Genomic DNA, 9,301 nt, shown 5'->3' with positions numbered 1-9,301 from the left:
TTTACTGCACGAAAGTGATCAATTGCAGGTTGAGCTCGAAATTGTCTGCTCCAATAGGAGGCACACTAATGCTCCTTCCATAGAAATTAGGAGTGGGAGCTATATATGACCCTAAGGTTCTTCTGGGTTGTGCACTTCCATTCGGATCCATAGTGATTTTAGTGTTCCTGGACAAACAAGAGACAAAGAAAACTGTGAGTCTCTATGTCAAAGTCTAGAGAGCTCCCAGTAAGATATCCAAAAGAAATAAAAATTAAAATAATTTTTAATAAGAATTCGAAAATAAAAAATTTAGAATAAAAATTCAAAAATAATAATAAAAAAGGTAACTAGAAAATTCAAAAAATTTTAAAAGAAATAAGAAAGAAAGGGGTTTAAAAATTTTCGAAATTCAAAAAAGAAATACCAAACATAAAATTTGAATTTAAATAAAAATAAGAGAAGGTAAGATAACTGTTCTGAGGGTTACCTGAAACTGTAGGTCGATCTCGGACGAGAACTTTTGTACTGGTCGGAGTTGACGTGTCCGGCTGGTGGGTGGTGGCCGGAGCTGTTATGTCCGACTTGTTTGACTAGCTATGCTGCTGATCCTTTATCACCGGAGGGGGCTGGTACCTGCAAGGGACTCCGATGCTTAAGTTAGCAAGGGTATTAAGCAGGTTTTTAGTAGAATCAGAGTATGAGTTATACCTGGGTACTCCAGTGTATTTATAATAGCGTAAAATGACCTTCTTAGATAAGATAAGTTAGTTATCTTATCTTATCTTTATCTTATCTTCAAGTGAGGTCATCTTATCTTTAAGGGAACCGCCCTTCTCTCTGTAGGCTTGGGTTGCCTTGGGATTTGGGGAGTGGTCCCCCATTTGGGCCCTTTTTTGGGCTCTCCTATGATTTGGCGGAGCTCTTTGAAAAGAGATCGGATTGTCCTGACCTGAAGAGGTCGGTCAATTTATCGGTAGAACATCCCGGGTCGGACAGCTTGACCCAGGGTATGAACAGTGCCCCTGCTCGAGCTCGGTCTTCTTTTTTGAGGTCGAATCTTCTGTTTTAGGACTTCGATCCTTCTCTGGTGAAGCCAAACTCGAGCATTTTGTCGACTTCTTCTTTGTAGAGTTCTCCTTTGAATGCGGAACGTTTCCTTTTGAAATTTATACTTTTTGAAAATGCGCGTACCTTACTTTGGGAATGTGCGAAGGTTTAATAACCTCATTAATTCCTTTTAATGCTTCGTTTCTTTGTTCTTTTTGAATCTTTTTTCACAAAAATGGTTTCTCTTCTGTGTTGTGTAACTTCCCCTTTTCTTTCTCACTTTCTGTTTTCGCCTGTCATCTGCATTTTTGCGTTTCTCCTTGCGACGTTGCTTGGTGATCGTTGGTGCTTTCTTTGCTTCTGAAAGGTGATTCCGGTTTTCGTCTTCAATTTCTTCGAAGCTTCCTCTTTTTTCCAGGTTGGTCCTTCTTTCTGCTTTTTGTTTATTTTGCTGCTTTGCATTTGATTCTTTGGTGAAATTTTGATTTTGCTTGAATGTATGTTGGAAAGCTTGAACCTTTTCATATTACCATGCTTGGTTTATCACTATGATGCATATTTTCTGGTTTTCTTTTGACCTTATATATGCTTTTGGGTGGATTTCCTGGTAGTTTGGCACTTTTAGGGCTTCGCATGTTGCCACTGCTTTCTGAACTACTGTTTTGAAAAAGGTTGCTCCTTTGATGACTTTTGTCCTGTTGATAGTTTTTCTTTTATAGAGACGGTGATTTTTTTGATGACTTTCCTTTGATTTTCGTCTTTTTCTTCTCGGGACATTGCTTGTTGGAAGAGGGTTATTTTCTTTGCTGAGAGTTTTATTGGGATGTTAGCCTTTGTAGATTTTTTCTGAGCCTTTACTCTGTCACTACCTCCAAAGGATGCCCGTGGACCCCGGTGTGCATCTTGGGGTCTTCCTTTTACTGTTTATATCCTCGAAGTCATGTTGTCTGAGTTGTTTCCATATTGCCCAAGCTTGTTTTTGGGTTAGTAATCCGTTTCCTTTTCTTTGTTTGTAGGATTAGTTGGCCATGTCTTCTCACAAAAATATTGTCGATGCGTCTTCTAAGGTTCCTGAGGGGATGTCCGACTGGTTGGACTCCTTTGTGTTGCTGTGTGTATCTCTAGCTAACTCAAAATTCTGTGTGGAGCTTAGGAGACATCATCAAATATGTAGTAGTGAGAATTAAGAAAGCAACTATGAATTGGTAGCACCTGATTCTGATGAAAGGGTCTACTTTCCTGTTCCGACCCAGGGGGAGCGTCCCTTCTTTTATGCATATGATTTCTTTTTTAGCCAAATGAACATTACCCTTCCCTTTACTTCTTTTGAGACCGACCTGTTATGGTCTTGTAATGTAGCCCCATCTCAGCTTCATCCGAATTCTTGGGGTTTCATTAAAATTTTTCAGTTGGTTTGTCATGAATTTGGTGTTACGCCCTCTTTAACTCTTTTTCTGTATCTGTTTGTGTTGACCAAGCCTGGAACTACCAAAAAGAAAGCTTCTTGGATTTCTTTTAGGTCAGCCCAGGGACATAAGGTTTTTCCATGTATGATGAGTCTTTCCGAGATTTTAAGAATTACTTTTTTAAGATCTGAGCTGTTGAAGGAGCTCGTCCTTTCTTTTTGGATGAGAATGGCGAGCCTCGTTTCCCTTTAGAATGGCAGAGGAATGTAGTGGTATCTAGGTATACCTGGAAAATATTGGACGAGGTTGAGTAGGCTTTTGTGGCTGTCTTAGAGGATATTTGGGGGGGGGAGCCTCCCCATCTTGAGACCAAGAAATTTTTGGGGGATCCGTCCCTACTCCGTACCGTGCTGGGTATTATAAACTGCGTCCCTTTTTGTTTTGTTTTCTGCCTTCTTTTCTGGCATGTAAACTACTGTATTTTTATTTTTCAGAGATGTCCAAAAATAATGACTCGATGAAGGCCTTTAAGAAGACGAAGAAGGCTACTGCGGCTCAGAACATCCCGGCCAAGGTGGCCGGGGAGGGGTCCTCCCAGGTTTTGTCAAAGCCATCTGTTCCGAGCTCTCCTGGACTGAGGAGGATGATCCCTATTCCTCAGGTTCGTTTGGCCAATCCTTCACAGACTTCTGCTGCTACCTCTTCTTCTATCGGCGCTCCTCCTCCGAAAAAGCAAAAAACTGCGGAGCCTTTTAACCTTAATGCTCCTGATTTTGACGCCGTCGAGTTTGTGGACCAGCAAATCGGTCCTTATGGTACCATGCCCACTAACGATGTTTCTCTTCTTCGTCATTTGGACTTCATTACTCAGAGCAGTGTCAAGATGGCACATATGGGTGCGGCTTTATATCGGACTGCCCAAGATCTTCCCATTCATGCTACAAAAGCTTTTATGGAGGAAGCTAAATCGGAGTTCGACCAGATAAAGGGTTTGAAGGAGGAGCTTGAGGTAAAAGTGGCCAAGCTGGAGAAGGAGTTGGAGGGCGAAAAGGCTAGCTCTCTTGCCTTGGCGGCTTCTATAAGATTGGCTGAGGATACGGCATTGAAGCACAAGAATAGCTATGTCACGACCTATAGGGAGATGATGCGTCTTAGGGATGATTTAGAGTCTACTCGAGCTTATTATGCTAAGCTTCAGGGTCACCTTGTAGGCAGTGTAAATGCTGCTTATGAGAACCTGAAGTTCGGATTCTTTCACCCAAGCTCGACCTTACTCTCTTCAGTTTGGACAACATCGTGAAAGACGGTAAAATCGTTCCTGATGACTTTGATGATGATGATGTCGTCCTGCCTTCAATGCCTGTCACAAAAACCTCCGTTGCGCCGTAAAATCGTTCCTGATGACTTTGATGATGATGATGTCGTCCTTCCTTCAATGCCTACCACAAAAACCTCTGTTGCGCCGACCTCTTTACCTCCTTCAGCCGAGGTTGGTCATCCTGAGTCAGAACCCAATTGTCAAATCTTGAATCGGGATTATGGGACAGTGGATGCGGTGCCTCTTCAGACTCGTCCTTCTTCACCTCGTGTTGATGCTGCTGGGAAGTCTTCGGGTCCTCAGTGATTATTCTGGATGTTTGTGTAGATAGCCCGGCTTGTGGGCTTTTGAACTTTTTATATTCTGTGACTGGTAGTTCTGACTTTCTGCTACTTTAGTTGCTTGTTTAGCAACTTTATTTTGAAAAACAAAGTAGCTTTCAAGCTCTTGGGGCTGATTTTGGTGGCCTCTTAAGTTTGTTATTATTATAACTTTGTGTTTTTTGTGACACGTTTGTCTGCATCTGTCTGGTACCTTTTTAGAGTTCTGCATCTGTCTGGTACCTCTTTTAGAGTGTCGGAACCTTACTGCCTGACCTCTTTAGATTGCCCTTGTATTTTCATACTTGTGGCTTGTTTTTTTTTTTTTGAGGTTGTGGGTATTTGGGTCTGACTTGTATATAGACTTCCTTACTTCAGATATCAAGTAATCCTCTTTCTTGGACCTTTTGTCAGGTCTCTTTCAGAGATTATTTTTATAACTTGTTTTTTGGGAGGCCGACTTCATCATGTCGGTCCCTTCTAAGTTATTTTTGTAATCCTCTTTTTTGGACTTTGTTCAAGTCTCTTTCAGGGATTACTTTTATAACTTTTATGTTTTGGGCCGACTTCATCATGTCGGGCCCTTCTAAGTTATTTTGTAATCCTCTTTCTTGGACCTTGTTCAGGTCTCTTTCAGGGATTACTTCTATAACTTTTATGTTTTGGGCCGACTTCATCATGTCGGGCCCTTCTAAGTTATTTTGTAATACTCTTTCTTGGAGCTTGTTCAGGTCTCTTTCAGGGATTACTTCTATAACTTTTATGTTTTGGGCCGACTTCATCACGTCGGGCCCTTCTAAGTTATAGTAATCCTCTTTTATAGGGCTGGCCAGACCTCTTTCCAGGGATTTACTTATAACTTTGATTATTGCGACTGGTCCGACTTCTTTACGTCGGCCAGTCTTTAAGTTATTTTTTAGCAATCCATTTTATTAGGACCTCGTCAGGTCCTTTCTATGGATCACTTTTGATAACTTCTTGCATTATTCTGTTTTCATCTTTGCTGATTTTTTAGAAATTGGTTTTAACCCTCGTTTGGTCGACCTTTTAATGAATTTAGTTTTCATCTTTGTTGGTCTTTATCATGATCGTGTAGTGAATTTGATTTTCACTTTCTGCCGATCTGTAGCTTTATAATCGGACGATGAATATTTCAGATTAACGCGGCTTGAGCATTTGTAGAAGATCTAAACAGATTTTATTCAAAAGAAAATGCAAATATATACATGCGGGAGGTTTATCCTCTAAGTCGGGTGATTTGTAGGTCTTGGCTTGGCGCCTCATTAAAAAACCTTTTCAAGAAAAAGAGTGCGCCTTATCCTAGGATCCTTTATCATCCCTAACTATAATACCTTCTTAGGTTGCAGGCGTGCCATGACCTAGGAAGCTCTCGCCCATCGAGTTTGGACAGTCTGTAATAGCCCTTTCCAAGTACTTCTATGACTTGGTAGGGTCCTTTCTAGTTTGCTGCCAGCTTTCCTTCTCCAGGTCGAGTTATTTCGATATCATTTCGGATTAGGATGAGGTTGTTCTCAGCAAGAACTCGCTATACTACCTTTTGATTGTATCTCGAAGCCATTCGTCATTTTAGTGCTTCTTCCCTAATCCGAGCTCTTTCTCGGACTTCCGAAAGTAGGTCGAGTTCTTCCCTTTGAAGTTGGGAGTTGGCTTCTTCACTATAGTGGATCACTCTAGGCGACCCTTCTTCAATCTTTACTATGATCATTGCATCCATTTCATATGCTAATCGGAAGGGTGATTCCTTTGTGGTGGAATGTAGCGTTGTTCAATATGCCCATAGGACTTGTGGGAGCTCCTCACCCCAGGCTCCCTTTGCGTGCTGTAATCTTCGTTTCAGCCCAGCCAATATGACTTTGTTGGCAGCTTCGACTTGTCCATTGACTTGGGAATGTTCTATGGAAGTGAATTGTTGTTTTATGTTCAAGTCGGCCACCAACTTTCTGAAGCCTGCATCTGTGAATTGGGTACCATTATCTGTGGTAATGGAATATGAAACCCCGAACCTTGTGACAATATTCCTATATAGAAATTTTTGACTTCTTTAAGCAGTGGCATTAGCTAGGGGTTTGATGATTGGATTTTTGACGGTATAGAATTTCACTATTGAAGTCTCGTTGCAAGTATAGTTTCTAAACCAATCAAAAATCCTTTCATACAAAAGATTGTTTGTCACAAGTAACAAACCCCTAATTTTATAAACCGAAGTATTCAAACCTCGGGTCGTTCTCCCTAGGAATTACAATAAAGTGTCTTGCTATTGGTTATGAGTTATTTTTTTGGGGTTTTGATAAGAAACATGAAAGATAAATGGCAAGAAAGTAAACTAATGGCTAAAAAGGTCTTGGCAAGGGTTGGTGGTCAAGGATCTCTATCCTAATCACTAACCACAATATGAGAATTGGCAAGGATTAATCTCATTAAATCATCCTCTAACTAGTAGTAAAGGAAAGTCAAATGAGCTATATCAATCCTAGTCCATAAGTCCTAACTCTCCACTAATTCAATTAGTGAGAACTAGAGTCAATGGCTCCCAATCATCAATCACTTGGACATTAGTAACTCAAGAGGTCCTAAGTTACCTTTCCAAGCCAAGAGTATAAAATCCTACTCTAAAATCCAACCAAGCATTTCATCAAACACTTGGAAGGCATAAAAGGAAAACATAGTAAATCAACAACAAGAACAAAATCTAACAACAATTATTGAAAGGAATTAACAACACAAATCAAAAGGAACACAATTATTATGATTTACCTTTAATTGAATTGAAAGAGAAAGGAAGGAACAAAAGTGGATCTACAATCAAAGTATAAGAACAACATAAAGGAAGTTACAACAAAAGAATAGAGGAAGATGAATGTAACAACAAAGAATTGAAAGGTAGAGGTAGAAGAAAGCAAAGATTAAAACCTAGATCTAAGAACTAATCCTAATCCTAATCCTAATTCTAGAGAGAAGTGAGAGCTTCTCTCTCTAGAAACTACTTCTAAAACTAAACTATGCTAAACTAAACTAATGGTAACTAGATGCCTCATCCCTCTTCAATCCTTGGCTTAAATAGCATCAGAAATGAGTTGGATTGGGCCCACAAGGCTTGAGAATTCGCTAGCCCACGGATTGCATTAAGTGAACCAGGTGGCACAACGACGCGTATGCGTATAGTGCACGTACGCGTCACCATACGTGCAGAAACTATAGGGAATCTTATATCGTTTCGAAGCCCCAGATGTTAGCTTTCCAACCCAACTAGAACCACATCATTTGGACCTCTGTATCTCAAGTTATGGTCATTTAAGTGCGAGGAGGTTGGCTTGACAGCTTTCCGGTTCTTTCATTTCTTCATGAGTTCTCCAACTTTTCATGCTTTCTTTCTTCATTCCCTTGATCCAATCTTTGCCTCCTAAACCTTAAATCACTTAAAAAACATATCAAGGCATCTAATGAAATCAAGGTGAATTAGATTTAGCTATTTTAAGTCCTAAAAAGCATGTTTTCACTCTTAAGCACAATTAAGGGAGAAGTTATAAAACCATGCTATTTCATTGAATAAATGTGGGTAAAAGGTTACAAAATCCCCTAAATTAAGCACAAGATAAACCCTACAAATGGGGTTTATCAACCTCCCCACACTTAAACCAAGCATGTCCCCATGCTTAAACCAAGAATGAAGTAAGCGTATGGTGTTTATTCAATGGAAACTAACTAAATGCAATCAACCTATATGCAACTATCTAAATGAATGCAATTTGCTTAGTCAAAATAAATCAATTCCCAAGAAGCATATATGCACAAGGGCGAAGGACTAGCAAGTCTATTCCAAAGTTGAATTGAGTTATTAAATATTTTTACAAACTTGCGTGAGAAGAGATGATCATAGGTGGAAACATGTAATTGAGCATCAAACCCTCACCGGATGTATTTGCACTCTATTCGCTCAAGTGTTTAGGGTTGATTCTCTCAATTCTCCGCTGATCATGTTTTCCAAGATTTGTTCTTCTTCTAACAATCAACATATATTTCATGCATGCATACAAGTATCATGAGGTCTTTTCTTTGGTTGTAATGGGGCTAGGGTCAAGGTATGATGCATATATGGTTAAGTGAGCTTGAAATTTGAATCTTTGATAAGCTTAAACTTTCCACCTAACCTATGACATCCAATACAATTAAGTTCTAACCTAACTACCCATTTTTCACTTTTTCACATGCTTATGTATCCCTTTTCATTTCACAACACTTATGCATTGATTTTATTGAGCTACACTTTGCTTTGGGGCATTTTGTCCCCTTTTTATTTCTTTTTTTTCTTCTTTTTTTCTTTCTTTTTCTATTTTTTTCTTTTTCTTTTCCATATTATTTTTTTTCTTTTTTCTTTTGTTTTTCTCATTTTTTTTCTATATACAAGAGCATCAATGCATAAGGTTTTACATTTGATCAATACAGGAGTATGTACCCAATTCCCAATAATTTCAATAAAAATACAAAACTACCTTTTTATTCACCCAATGTCCCAAGATTCCCACACTTGAATGATACTCACACACACTAGCCTAAGCTAATCAAAGATCCAAATTAAGGACATTTATTGTTTTCCGCTTTAGGCTTGTAATGTGCTAAAATTAAGAACAAGTGGGTTAATCGTAGGCTCAAAATTGGCTAACAAAGGAAGATAAAAGGTAAGGCTTTTTGGGTAAGTGAGCTAATGAAATGATGGCCTCAATCATATAAATGCATGAATACACAAAATAATGGACATAAAGAATCAAACAAATCAAAGATTACAATCATAGAAAGAGAATAATGCACACAAGAAGAAAAAATAAGTGGTTATAAGATGTAACCACACCATTAGGCTCAAAACTCACTTGCTTGTGTTCTTAGCTCAAAAACATGATCCACAAGATATATAATTCAAGCAAGTTTAATGAAAAGTTTTCACTCAAATCAATTGGTGCCCTATAGATAGAAATCCTTGAAAAATTTCATTATTTTGACTAAGCTTATTTTGTATATATATGCAAAATTAAGAAAATGCAAGTAAAAATCCTAAAATCCTAGAATGAAATGCAAAAGTGTTGGAATTAGAAACTTGTCACCCAAAATCGCCGATCGGTCGGACGACCTCCCCACACTTAAAAGTTTGCACCGTCCTCGGTGCACTCAAAGATGAGCAAGGGGGTACGGCGAATCTCCAGATTGCTGCGTGT

This window comes from Arachis hypogaea, chromosome 10 (assembly GCF_003086295.3).
Source record: "Arachis hypogaea cultivar Tifrunner chromosome 10, arahy.Tifrunner.gnm2.J5K5, whole genome shotgun sequence".
In the NCBI taxonomy this organism is placed as follows: Eukaryota; Viridiplantae; Streptophyta; class Magnoliopsida; order Fabales; family Fabaceae; genus Arachis; species Arachis hypogaea.
The sequence above is the reverse complement of the archived record's forward strand: the minus strand, read 5'-3'. Positions refer to the sequence as shown.